The sequence below is a fragment of the Haliaeetus leucocephalus genome, unplaced genomic scaffold (assembly GCF_000737465.1).
Source record: "Haliaeetus leucocephalus isolate CR32 unplaced genomic scaffold, Haliaeetus_leucocephalus-4.0 Scaffold751, whole genome shotgun sequence".
Taxonomy (NCBI): domain Eukaryota; kingdom Metazoa; phylum Chordata; class Aves; order Accipitriformes; family Accipitridae; genus Haliaeetus; species Haliaeetus leucocephalus.
In genome coordinates this window covers 535,458-548,526 of record NW_010973187.1, presented here as the reverse complement: position 1 = coordinate 548,526, position 13,069 = coordinate 535,458, and positions in this window count along the sequence as shown.

Here is a 13,069-nt window from a genome sequence, read left to right as displayed (position 1 = left end):
AGCGGGGATGCTCTCAGGCCCCTTACGGTTATTATTGGGTAAACTTAACAGATTTTATAAGAGCTAAGAACACATCTTTAAAAAAGCATTTATATTTAAGTGTGCTCTGTATTTTTCATAGGCACACCTGCAAAGGAGAAGCTGATTTAGTTGAGTGCTAACGATTTTCAGTACCACCAGACCTTCTGAGTTAAAAAAAGAGTTGTTGGAGTAAAACTGCTAAGAAATGAAACGTCAGTCTAGGTTTCTCTGATGTATTAATAAAGTGCCTGCCTGGGCTCTCAGAGCACTTTTTCTTGGACGGACTGCTCCCTCTCATCTGGTCAGATCCTCCCCTCACTGTGTTTGTTTCATTGTGCTCCCTTGGGGCTTAACATATTTCCTTCCCTGGCAATGTCTATCTTCCCTGAAAATCCTTACAGTTACAATTCAGGGTAAAATAAAGCCAAGTGTACTTGAACACAAAGACAAAAAAATCAACAATAAATAACATCTAAACAAGCGGTACATTATAATTCCTGCCAGAATTGCTAGACGGGTTTCTGAGTCTGATGAACGGTAGCACCATGATGCAATAACCATTGTTCCTGCTCTAGCTTGGAATGAACTTGGGAATCACAGACCTGCCCAAGTAAACAAAACAGTGCCAGAGCCTGGGCACGGTCCTACAATTATCTTAAATGTTAACACAGCCTCTGCATCGCTCGTGCCAACTAGCACTCTCCCAAGAGTTCCTGGCACCAGAGCGTTTCCAATAGGCAGTTTAGCTTTAGCCACCCATCTGGAGAATGCAGCCATGGAATAACCATAGCCCTTCTCATCAGTTTCAGTGCCAGAAGTCAGGCAGTGGAGACACTGTCTGGTACTCTGACTTATGAAAGGATCTGATATACAAGATCACCATTCAAGCTGTCCTACTGGATGCTTACCTTAAATTCTAAGTATGAGCAGCTTAAACAAGCTGCAAAATTTCTTTTATCGGATAGGTATTTAGCAACATAACTGTTCACACCTGCCTGGGTCCAGAGCATGAAATTCACCCAGTGGTCCATCTTTCACATTCTCCTGCCATGGTGTTCCTGTCTCGCACACTGCCATAGCAGGACTGCAGCTGCCTTACTGGTCTGGACTCCATGTGCCAGTCATGATCTGACATGTGAGGCAGAAAGGAAGCTACTGCATTGCACCGAAGGTGTCCTCTAACCCCTTCACACAGTGCAGACTCTGCCACAAAGCAGACTGCCGCCATGAACCATGGTCATCCAAAATATCTCAGGATGTCTACCTGTCACAAACCTCAGTATGGTAGTGCTCCTGTATTTTTTTTCTTTAGATTGCTTTTTTTTATTCCATTCTCTCATGTTTTTGTCTGTTTTCTACTGTCTCTCCATTTGCTTCCTTTGTAGTTAACACTTGTTCAACCTTTAATAGCTATACCCTCACTTCTCTTTCTTTTCTCATTCTTTGCTATTTTACTCTCCCACCTGTGACATCACTCTCAGAACGATCCTTAGTTCTTCAGACACTCCACTTCTGCTTATTCTCATGTCTTATTGAATAATTGTCTCACTCTTTCCAAATAGGTACACAAAGCTGTTTCTACCAGAAATCTAAGCAGACCTCAGACAGACTCCTCACTCCATCTTAAGATGTCTCTTACTGAACTGCTGCAAGTGCCTCTTCCCCAACTTGTTACTGTATTTTGTACTACAAAACACTTTTCTGTTTGTTTCTTAAACTCTAACTGCCAATGTCCAAAATGCAATGTTAAAAAAATATCACTACATCTCTACCACAAAGGCATTGTTCTGAGCAGCTAGGGCTCACTTTTCTCCCAGTGATCAACTGAACGCTTTCTATGGAATTGAGTGGTAAAAAGATTGACCTCAGTAAAAAATAAGCTAGAATAATATAAAAGTATAATAACAGCAGAATAATCCTTTTTCTTTGCTGCTGTCATCTTCTTAATTATCTCCATTGATCTGTTAGCATATCTGATCAGTTTTTATTTCATGTCTTTCAGCATTCGTGAAAAATTAACACATCATCTGACAAATCAGAGCACAGGAAATAAACACACTTGGTATGTACAACTGTTTCAAAGCAGAAGAAAAAGATGAGATACACACTCAAGTACTCTTCAGACAGTGTATTTCTTCCAGCTTATTTGCTTTGACATTAACTGTACAAACAATGTCTTCTAAGCCTGAACAAACAAACCTCTTTTAACAGCACAACAGATATTGTTAGGAAGTCTAAGGAACATCTGAGATGATCTAGCTTGTTGTCTGTTTTGCTATATTATATTTTAAAATATGTTTGGCAAAGAAATTTAATATATAGATTCAAAAATCTGTCACTGAATATGCTAATCACCTTGTTCACATCATTGGTTTCAGTCATTTTCAGACATTTGAAGGTTTCAGTTTGAGGAATTTTAAACTCTAGTATGGTACCCCTCTCTCTCCATCAAAACTTACATACTAGTAGAAAAGTAAGTCACATACTTCAGTAAAACAATCTGTTACGGAATCATTCTGAGGTATTTTCTGCAGCAAGTGATGAGCAAAGGCAAAAACCACCTGTTTAAAACTCATGACAGACAAGAGAACAAGACAAAAGTCACACTTTTGCTGGATTTTGAAGCATACAAGACTGACAATTTTCCTGAAGGGGACTGAATTTGTCATGGAATAGAGAGGAAATTTAGGACAACATATGACAGTTTCTCTTGATAACAAATGTTGATAAACTTCTGTGTTCTGAAATCAAGCAAGTACTAGACCTCTCTACTAATGATAAATAGAATCTAGGAAAAAGGCATTTTCAAGAAATACGTTTAAAATTGCAGATTGGATAGTCTGTTGTTATGTGTCCTGAAAACTCTTCCTCATGATGCTAATTGCAATTTTTTACTCAAGAGTTTTCCAGGAGAATGCCCTATGGTCTTTAAGGAGCGTCCAGCATAAAGATTGTTGGCACTACAACTTTACTATAGTTACATGTGCTCAAGAAAAGAGCTAACTCTTGACTACAAATAAATAAATAGAAATAAGAAATAAAAAGCCTACTGTGGATACTGTGTTGCATTGTAAGTGAAAGTCCTGGGACTGGTAAAACACTTATTTAAAAATATTATTGCATAGTGGTATCTCAATCTTTTAATCAATAACTGCATCTTGAAGTGGAATCCTCCCAGGCTGATGATTTTATAAAATGACCACAAGCCACGATCAAGAGTAAAATTGGAACATAAAAGTATTAACTGATGAGTTACAAGAAGCTGCTTAAAAGAAATGCTGTAGGAAAAATCACATTCCAGGCTAACACTGAAAAACTTATTTTTTTCAGAAAATAATCTCTAATTTCACAAAAGAGAAACTTTCATAGCCTGTGAATAGGTTTTTCTATTTCTTTTCACAATCTTACAGCTATTCCGTCTCAAGGTCATGGAAAATTAAATTCAGACTCTCACAATCCCATCATTTTATAAAACTAGTCAGCTGTGACAGCACTAACCATCAGCCCAAAAAAAGCTAAGCTACTCAGTGGCTGTTGTGTGATATCTGATACCTGCAGTAGGTGAAGTGCAACAAGCAAGGATCTGTCTTTCAGTATGTGCTTAGGATATAAACAAAGAAACAAAAAGGATTTTTTTTTTCTACAAATTCCACTTCCCTTTTCATTCATTTTCATGTACTTACAGGTGTTTCAAACTTCCCAACATAATTTTTGTTACCAGAAGGTTATAATGATTGTCAGTTAAAGAAGCTGATCTGGACCATTGCAGTTTCACGAATTAAGGGTAACTACTGCTTTACATGTTAAAAATATTTGTTAACCCCAAACAATATTAAATTATAGATGTAAAGTTTACCTGAAGCAAATATGAAATTATCAGAAGAAATTGCATCAGACAATTATTGTAATATTAATACAAGACAAAATGTGAAAAACTTGTTTGGTACTGTTAACTGATTTAGAGGAGACCTACCAAAACTGCATCTTCTTTTTAAATATCTGGGCATAAATTGTCTATGTGTTGCAGGAGAATTAAAACACAGATGTCTAATACACATTAATATGAAGTTTTAGCACACTGAGCTAAAATATACACTGCAGAATCAAATATATCTGGTGGATGACTTACCAGATGTCTTGATTATTAGCAGCTGTTTTGAATCTGTGGCTAACTCCATCTATATGTATTAGTAACTCAATTTCTCACTGGCAGATTTTCAGAAATTAATTACTTTATTTATGCTCACTGCCATGCTGTAAATAATGGAAAGAACTTAAGATAGATGCTCGAGTATCATTGCTGACAGGTCCATGAAAGCACCTAGTCAATGTGAAGTGGTGATCATCTCCACACATACAAAGGAGTGGGTGGGGAAACTCAAACAACGCCCTGCACCATCTACTTACAGATTCATTACAGGAGGCATCAGTCCATCAAAGGCCGATTTCCACAAGCTTAGAAGAGCACAGGGGCACAAGGGCAGGGGGAACACCAATATCCCAGTTAGAAAAACTTGCTCTGCCTCCCTCCAGGGGTGTCCCAGGAGAGCCTCGGCCCCATGGGCCATGAGGTGTCACCATGAGACAGTGGAAGGTGCTTTCCCACATTATGGGATAGCAGTGAAGAGCATTTTGAGATTGTACAAGAGTTATTATGGGACGTTTGAGGGACAAACCAAAGGTGGAGAAATAGAGGGATTTAGATGGTTTGGGCATGAACAAGCACAGGAATACAAAGGGAAAAATGGATAAAACAGGCTAGTCACATGTAAACAGGTTCTCAACAGTATGCCCATCTGGCCGTGCCCTGCACTTGATCAGCGGTCTGCCTTGTCTTCTCATTAAACTCCATTTCTAACAGTTTTCCTGAGTGAGGGGGCTCTTTCTGCTGGTGCTTGTGTGTATGGAGGTCTGAGTGCCAGCAGCTGGCGTCAGATCACGCATCATAGGGCCTGCGTGTCTGCGGTCCCAGCAACCGGAGCACGTAAGAGTACGTGCACCAGAGTGTGATCACTAGCAAATATCAAGCTGGGCTATCCAGAGAGTAGGGAAATGACCTGGGAGCCAGAAGTGTGAGTGTGTCACTCGGAGGGAGACAGCGGGATTTCAGTACTGGCAGGACCAGAGTTTGTCCAGGCCAGCTGCTGGGGACACTGGGGCTTGGGGTGGTCAACTGGGAGACCCATTTGGACATGTGTGTTTGTCTCTGGGAGTGAGTGTCTCTGGGACCAGCTACAAGGTAGTCATTGTGCATATTGTACATATACATTGTACATATATATACTTATATTTTCTGCTGACAGACCTTCATTCTAATGAGCCGGAGAGGGGAGCAGGATGAGGCTTTTAGTGTTGTTTGATGTTTGCATGAGTGCTGAGTGTTTCCTGTCTGGGCTGATCTGTGTGGCCAGTTGTGTATATCTGTATAACTGTATTATGTACTGTGTGCGTATGTGGTTCCATTGGGAATACATGCTCAGCCTCACTACTGGTTGGACCTGGGGGAATGGAGCTGCAGCATCCTTGCCTCTTTCAGACTGCAGGATTCATCAGCCCCTACCAGTGACAAAAACAAAAAGGTTGGAAATACGAAACTGGGATGTCATCTAATCTTTTAAATTTTATAATGCCGCAGAATAAGTCAGAGAATATCCACCTGTAGAATACTCGGTTCTAATATTAGGATTTCAGAAAAAATGTGACAGACATGGAAAAGGTAAGACACAAACAGTGAAACTGGCTATCTGATGGAAAGGCTTAAATAGGAGAAAAGTTAAAATACAAGAGAATTTTCTCCAATAGGAGAAAAGTTAAAATCTACGGCATTCAGACATGGGTGTAAATTAACTAGAAGGAACTTCATAAAGTCAGGAAAGTAAGGTTGGTTTTGTCCATGTCCTTTCTTAATTTAAGAAAAAGGGATATTCAGTTAAACTAAAACCATATCTAAAAGCAATAAATTAAAATGCTTTGTTACAGTGTGCATAATTCAGCAATGGTACTCATTGTCAAAAGTTAATAGTCAACACAAGGCAGATGGCTAAAGATGAATATTAGCTCAGTAAAATACTAGAAAGATTCAATTTGATATGAAGACTGAGACTATTCACAACCATGAATATTAAGTAGGATAAAAAGTAGGAATTCAAGCCTTCATACCTCAGGTCATAAACCGATGACTAATTAGATATGATACAAAGAGAATGTCCTTCTAAACACATTTTTCTGTAATTGTCTGTTTATAGTATTTCTTGTATCTGGTAATCTCTGCTGATGAAGGCATAACACTATAATTGAGTGATCCAGAAAGCATATTCAATATGACATTCTTAGGATCTATTTTAGCTTATCTAGTTTTTATTTATTTAAATTACCTTAGCATTAGACAGCTGTCACAGCTGTCTCACCTATTAAAAAAGCAGATCACCCAGCTTTTGCAAAGTCTGGAATGGTTCTAATTTTTATTGCCAGTTTTGTTAATGCTGATGTTTCAAGCAGTGGGACATTATTCAGTTAACTATTTTTTTCCACAAAGTTATATGTTTTACCATTATAGAGAACATTACAAAAGCAGATAGTTGTAACTAATTATGCAACATCTTTACATAATTATATTTCTCATCAGCAGAATAAACCCCCTAAATAAGTAATGTGAGTTCTTTGAAATGTACGATGGATCATATATCAAAGGCAGATCCTTTGTAATGTTGTTTGCCTCTTAAAGATAATACTAATCTTAACATAACAAGCCATATCTTCTCTCCACTGAGAGGATTTGTTTTTTCTTAGTTGGAAGTCTTTGTTCTGAATGCTTTATTATGGTGAAATCTACAGTAATGAATATGGCATTTCAGCATTGTTATTACACAGTAGATTACCCATTGTCTTCAAGTTGCTAAAAGTCCAGGAATCATATTGTTATTGTTCAAAGCATTTAAAATACCATCTGCATGTTTTTTAATGAGCTATGTTCTCTTTTAACTTGTTGTACATTTATTACAATGATGTGAATGTACACTGGTGCTTCTTTTTCTGATTTAGTAAGTCTTCAGATGTGGAAGTCACACCTCTCAATGAAGTGTTCTTCATCTAATATTTTAGACAGTTGAAAAAAAAGCTCTTAACTTGCTAAAATGTTATGGTCTTCATTTTAAAAACTTTGATATTAGTTTAAGATATTACATAGAGTGGGGAAGTCCTAGGAAATTTAAAAGGGAAGGATTAACATTTCGACTCCAGGCTGAGAATTCTAGTTTGTGACTTTTTGATAGAAATTAACTATTGACCTATATGGTTTAAGCTTCAGTTATAAATGCACTTATTGACAAATGGTTTCTAACTACAGTGCTGCCTATCCTTCCAAATGCCAATTATGGTTGACAAAGCTAAAAGGTATACAGAACCTGAATTTCTTTCCCAGCCTTGGAGAATGGGAGGTCTCCACATTAGAGTCAAGAAATCAGACCAAAATCCCAAGGTTTGCCTTGTTCTCTTTGTAGCTTTTTCTTCAGTATACCAGTTGTGCGTGCACATATTTAGTGTCTGTGAAAGTTGCTGTAATTATATCTCTGGACACTGAAGTCCTTTTATGTAGTCACAAAGAAAACAAAGTGCAAGCAGCAGTCAAACACATTTTCCCTCTGGCACACTTCAAGCTTGACCTGACGATACACAAGTCTAGAGGTGATAAAATGCCATTCCCTGTTCTCTTCTGAGATGATGCTGCTTGACTGCAATTTATAGGAAGGATGCAAATCAGGTCATCTTCGCAAAAGACACATCCCTACAAGCTTACAAAATAGCCAGAAACAGTAAGTGGTTCTGAAAAAGGAAATCCTATGTCCAGACAGGAATTGCAGAGAGCTCAGTACACAAATTAGTCATAACAAATTCTCTTTACTCAGATATGTGATCTAAATAGTCTATGTTCTAATCTTCTATGAAGTGCTTATACAGCTCACAACATATTGGACTTTTCTGCCACTGAATCTTTAGAAAGGTTTCACACAGCATAAATAAAGAACTTAATCTGAGTTTTCCTTAGCACTCACCTGGCCTCATCAGGAAAATAACCGCCTTTAAAATCCCTACTGTATTCAGCTACAGAAGCACTTCTGCAAATAGAGACCTGTGGTTATCATCATACTATAGCCAGAGAATTAGTTACAGCCAAGGATCTAGGCAACAGAAATGGATGCCCATTAGCCTGGGCACCACACCAAGCCAATGTGTTTACAAAGCTTCTCATTTCTGAGGAAGCTCATTTGATTAAAAAGAGGTATCTTTAAATGGCACCGACATGTCTTGTGTAAACATGCTCTCTTTTTGCATGTGCATGGGAGTCTGTAGAAAATCCTGTAGCTGTGAGTTCTCATCCTTTCATTTTTCCTGCTAAAAAATAGCAAGGAGAACTATTAACCATCTAGAACCATGGGAATTCATTGCAGATTGAGACTGAACAATATAATTGTGTGAATATAATAGGGGACAAAAAGCAATTTAACTCTCTTCCTATCCTTCATTATCCCACATCTTACTCTGCCCTCCCATCATACTGACATAATTTGTATTTCCAAAGCAGCACTGTAGATCCTTTCTGACTCCCTGACACCAAATGTCAAACAAAAAGGACGAGCACACTTCACTTACAGAATGTTAATTGTGTTACCTCTAGAGCAGGGTAGCAAGGCAAATGGTCGAAATGTGTCCTCCACAGCATCCATAGCTGGATAAAATGTAATCCAGTGCAAGAAAATACCACCTTGAATGGCACATATAGGAGAAAGCTGTTTCCTTTCCTTTACAAAAAGGATGTATCCATTCCTATTTGTAGTGTGGTAAGAAATCACTGTATTCAGCAATATCCCTTTCTGGAGCTACAAAAGTTTGAACTCAACTCCAATAAAGTAAAAATTCTGTTGTAAAATCAAAATGCTATAGTGAGAGTCATTTCTCTGAAAACTTATTTGCTGATTATGACTATATGTTTTCATTACCAGGGAGATTCATTCCATCCAGCACCACCTCTCAAACTTGAGAACTCTCTTATATTGTGCAGCTAAGTAGGAGTTTCTATTTTGGGTTTGCCAACTGTCAAAATGATACTGTAAGCACTGCAAAAAAATTATGCATCTTTATTTTTCTTTTGCAGTTTTTGAGGATCGTCCATGATTTTCCGAAGTTCTCAGAATGGTAGGAATTTATACAGAAGAATTAATGGCATTTCAATACTTTAGAATATACAATTGTTTTTCCTTTAATATTTTAATGTACAGGTATATTGCATTCAATTAGCATTTTGTTTATATGGCTGCAACTATAACAAAAGACAGCTGAGCAATGGATTTTAGAGATATGTAATGCTTCCATCACTACATTTCCTGAGGATATCATTTGGATTTGATGTCTATGTAGAGACAGAAAAAGATCAACCGAAACTCTTAGCCTCTGAGACTAAGCTGTTTTCATGTTACTTTTCTCCCTTGACAGTTTACTGTAGAAGGCAAAGTTTGAGTAAATGTCAAAATATGCTGTTTATACAGGCCAATAGTAATATTTTACTTTGTTCCTAAGGCACAGTGGACATTGTATTCAAGGTATAATGCACTTTGAACTCTAGGCTTTGTTCAAAGTTAAGCTCACACTTCAGTTTTTACCTCAATAAAGCTGATGATGCAATACAAACTGGGTGAGCAATTGGAACTAATCTATCATGGTTTTAATCTGCAGTAAGAAAAATAAATCTACAGCTTTGGGGAAAAGAATCAGTATCGTATTAGCTTGCAAATCCCATGAGGCTGTTGAACTGGACAGGACCTCTCAGGTCAGGAAATACTCCTCCCTACCCTTTTACAAAAGCCTGTGCAGAAATATAGCAAATTTCATCTCAAAATCAATTGTTTCTAAGCCTTTCTACTTCTTTTTATAGTGGTAAATAAAACATTCTAATACTTCTGCCATATATTTATTCTTGATTAGTATGTGTCATTTATTTTCATGCAAACATGGCTCTTTTATTTCTCTGTCCTCAAACTACCCAGATGTATGGATCTTAAAATTCTTATGGGAAAAAAGTGATCATGTTTTATTTCAGCCTTCACTGAAGATTAAGCAGACCAAGCCCTTTCAGTGTGTTCTAGCAAGAGAGATGCTCTCCACTGCATTAGCCAAGCTAGATTGCTTCTACCTTTTAATTAATTTTTCTTCAACATGGCTGATCAGATTTGAGCAGAGTAGTTTGATAAGGTGTCTCTATCTCCTTACGTATTAATTCTTCCCTACATATAGTAGAAAGACTTGGAAAATATTCTTTGGAATATTTGAAATACCCCAGAGGCTGCATTTGGGGTTTTTGATAACTGCATCAAACTGCTGCATTTATTTTCATATTCTGATTGTCTAATACAATACAATATTCCAAAGATGACTTGTACAAATAACAGTTGTTAGTGTAACTGGCATAATATCCTAATCTTATCTGTTATCATAAACAAGGCAATCCACTATGCCGGTTCCCTCTTCAGCCAATTTTTTCCCGCCTTTCTGTTCTATTTGTCCTCTCCGCCTCTGCTAGTCATTCCCTCAAGTAACACAATTTCTATCACTTTGCCGAGTTCCAGATAGATGAGATTTACCATCTTTGCCTTATCTAATCAGTTCACTTGCCCCATAAAAGTATCCAATTAGATAATAAATATAGCTCACATTTCTCGTTTGACTCTAATTAGTCCTTTTTTTCAATGTTTGTTGAAGTTTCTGTAATGATTTCATCTCACATTGGTCCTTCCTTACTGTTCAGAAAAGGATGCTAATAGTAACAATGCACAGGATAGGACCCTGACATCGTGCAAAGCCTGTAAAAAGCTAAGTTCTTTGGGGTTGTTTGGGTTTGGGTTTTTTTCTTTTTATACTTTTAGTAACAATTTTGTAGCTTATCTTGCACATAAGGAGCTACTGGACTGAATCTCAGTGTGTGTGCAAAAAAAGAAGAAGATAGCAGGAAAGTAAGAGTCTTTAGATTTAGAGGGGCAGAAAGAGATTAGCTACATGAAACCATGGCTAGATAAGCAAATGCAGGACAGTCTGTGGGTATGTCAGCAGCAAAGAGGATGTGGTAAGTATATAAAGCAGAAGAAAGAATAACAGAATGGAAGGGAACAAGAAAGAGACTGGAGAAATAGAAAATTGAGAAACTGGAAACAGAACACAAAACTTGGTTTTTTGATGAAAAAGGACATGGAACAAGGAAGGAAAAAAAAAAGTTTAAAATTAAACAGACAATGTAAAATGACATGGGAAGATACCAGGAAAGGAAGAATGAAATAAGGAGAGAAGTACATAGGCAAGAATAAAGACCCCAGAACTAAGGAGTTTGGTCATTGAAATGTAGGGCTTAAGATAAATGAACAGAAGTTGGATAACATACAAATGAGATATCTTGAGCAACCCACAAAAGTCAGTAACTTTCCTTGCTCTACCGATGTCTGTTAAATAAAATTAACCGGGTGCCCAAGTGATTCTGGTAAATTAGGAGAGTTGTTGGCCATTCGAGATGTTTCCCAAGTGATTTGTGGCTGCAAGTGCAGCCAGGGACTTGTTCGACACTCCTAAATGATAATGAATTCAGGAGCAACTGAAGCAGCTGAATAACAGCTGAATAACAGGAAGCAGCTATGAATAACTCAGAAGAGTCAAGCAACTATTGGGTGAGTTGTAAGAAATGTTAACAGACTGCCTGTCACGAGTGTTCGAAAACATAAAATTTCAGTGGGTTTTTTTTGTTTGTTTGTTTTGGGGTTTTTTTTGTTTTTTTGGTTTTTTTTTATTTCAGAGATTTTGGTAGAGAATGATCCTACCTGCGTAGGACAAGAACAGACCAAAATAATTTCATTATGATATTAATTAATAGGAAAAATGCAATGTTGTTTATATTTGTAAAACTGATATCGTGGCTCCTTAGCTTGCTGTGGAGCACTTACTACTTAGTGATCTCACTGACAATATTTGTATAATGCATCTGCAGTGTGAAATGGGGATTCTTGATCTGGTGCCAACTCAAACAGTGATCAAAAAGGAGCTATTTTTCCCTTGAAAAACATGGTTTACATTACTAAAAGAAACAAAAAAAACCACCTTACAATTGGTCAGGCAGTTAACCAAATGGCTTTTTTTTGTCATATCTCTCCATATTTAAAGCCAGACATAAAAGATGCAAACACTCATCACTTGTAGGCAGATATAAATCACTACAAAAATAATACAGTTTCAGTTTTCCCAGGAACAAATATTAAACTTTACAGTAACAAAAATCCAGGAAAATCCAGGAAAATATAACGTAAATCCATGGAAACTTGGACACCTAAAGTGCATATTTTTTTAACTTACTAGGTTTGGGTGTCATAAGATGAACTTCCTACTTTAACCAAGTTTGATATTTGTGATCATTGCTCATATATCTCTCTTACAATTTAAAAATTAGACAATGAATTGTACAGTACAATAAAAAACTGCAGTACAGTGCTGACTGTTTTGTGACTTTTATAATGGATTAATGAGATAGCACACTTTTTAAAACTGTTCTAATTGTATTTTCTCTAATGTAAACTTTTGCATTAACAGAACAATTTATATAAGCATCAAGACATAAATATTTGATGATGGTTGTAAAAGAAGAGGGTTGTTATCCCTCTAAAATGTTAACATTTCTGCTAATAACATCACTTTTTCTATTAAATAAAACGTTTTTTCTACATCTAAGTTTCTTTCCAGGCTCATGTAATAAAGAGCTCAAGAAAAGTACCATTAAAAATATGACTATGCTTTGTTACTTTATTAGTGTCTTTAATCATTCATGCATTAACTTGTCCAGAATGTCCATTTTTATAAAGTAGGAGTATAAAATGTGATCCCTGACAGTATCCTGCTTCATAAAATACTGCTGATAACAATACTATGTAGAAATCTCATCATATATGTTTCTATAGTTTGTCCTCAGATCTGGATCAACAAATCATACCATTAGAAGCAGAGAAGCCATTCTTATTATCAG